This window comes from Marmota monax, unplaced genomic scaffold (genome assembly GCF_021218885.2).
Source record: "Marmota monax isolate L192 unplaced genomic scaffold, Marmota_monax_Labrador192_F-V1.1 WCK01_AAM20220418_F8-fsc00012, whole genome shotgun sequence".
NCBI classification, from domain to species: domain Eukaryota; kingdom Metazoa; phylum Chordata; class Mammalia; order Rodentia; family Sciuridae; genus Marmota; species Marmota monax.
In genome coordinates, this window is record NW_026695227.1 from 17,616,180 (window position 1) to 17,617,887 (window position 1,708).

A 1,708-nucleotide genomic window follows, 5' to 3' on the forward strand; every position below is an offset into this window, starting at 1 on the left:
TTTCCTAATACCACTTATTGAAGGAACTATTTCCCCACTGGTTAGTCTTCCCCACTGGTTATTAACCTTTGTTGAAGATTAGTTGACCAGGTATGTGCAGGTTTATTCTGGGCTCTGTTTTGTCCAGTTGGTGTATACATCTGTTTTTATGCCAGTATCATTCCATTTTAATTGCTATAGCCTCATAATATAATTTGAAGTCAGAAAATGTGATGCTTCTGCTTTACTCTTCTTGTTCACGATTGCATTGGCTATTCAGGGTCTTTTGTGGTTCATTATGAGTATGAGGATTGGCTTTTCTATTTCTGTGAAAAATGTCATTTGAATTTTGATAAACATTGAATTGAATCTATAGATTGCTTTGGATTTTCACAATATTAATTCTTCTAACCTATGAACACAGAATGTTGCCCCAGATATTTTCTAATTTGTGTTTTCTTCTATTTTTTTTTACAATTTTGTGTTGTTTTCAGCATACAGCTCTTTCATCTTCTTAAATTATTGGTAAGTATTTTATTCTTTTTGATGCTATTGTAAATGGGTTGTTTTCTTAGTTTCCCTTTGGTTGTTAGTGTATAGAGATGTGTTAGCTTTTCATCACTGTGACAGAAACTCCTCACAAGAACAACTCAGAGGAGGAAAGGTTTATTTTGGCTCATGGTTTCGGAGGACTCGATCCTTGGTTGGCAGCTGTATTGCTCTGGACCTGACGTGAGGCAGAACATGAGGGCCGAAGGGTGTGATGGAGGAAAGCTGGGGTCAAAAATAAAAGCTGGTACATCTTATAGGAGAGCCTTTGCAACTAAGTATGCTGAGCCCTTTCCTGTCTTCAGGGAATGTTACATTTCTGAGCTTCCAGGGTACCAGATGTCCCTTTTTAGTAACCAGGGCACATTGCCTCACTCTCTGAGCACTATGTTTCTTTGAACACTGCATTTAAAAAAAAAATTTTTATTATTTGCTGATGGACCTTTATTTTACTTATGTAATTATATGTGGTGCTGAGAATCGAACCCAGGGCCTCATGCATACTAGGCAAGTGCTCTACCACTGAGCCACAACCCCAGCCCTGAACACTGCATTATTAAGCCATATAGATTCTTAACTTCTCTAGGATCAGTCGTGTATTTTCAAAAAGTTTCAGACAAACTTTCTTAATACAAAACATGCCATTTGCCTTAATTTAATGGAGTTTATAAGGAAAAAAAGCCACCGTGAGTGAAGGGACTCAATAAACTCACAAATTACAGATGGCAGCAGCTGCTTTACTGAAAGTCTTAGACTTTATCCAAGCATCATGATCTCTTTCCTTTTCCCTTTCTGAAACATCACCCATCTGGGTAGATGATGTTGTACCCAGGTCATCTGAGAAATTAGTTTGGCATAAGCTCTTTTCCTTCTAGTTTTGCAATAAAAGATACATATGTGATTAAAAAAATAGTAAAGATAACTGATTGTAGCTCCATTTCCATTTGGAGTAGATGATGCATTCTTAAGATACTTGTTAAAAGACAAGAGTCCAAGAATTTTAACAACGGGACTTAAAGTTAGTAAACATAGTAGATGTTTTCATAGATAATATTAACAAATACAACCAAACCAAGTGAAATGCTTATCAAGATGCCTGGTATATAGTAGGTGCTCAGGAAATGTTAATGCTTTTCCCAATTACCATCTCTTTCCTATTAGTGTTGACTTTAGTCTTGTG

At 36.4% G+C, this 1,708-nt stretch overlaps 1 non-coding gene across 1 annotated transcript; it reads right to left on the reverse strand.

The window, feature by feature from the left end:
* Positions 1-993: 993 nt before the first annotated feature.
* Trnat-agu (transfer RNA threonine (anticodon AGU)) lies at positions 994-1,066 on the reverse strand. The gene has a single exon. It is a non-coding gene; the product is annotated as a tRNA-Thr (tRNA).
* Positions 1,067-1,708: the final 642 nt, after the last annotated feature.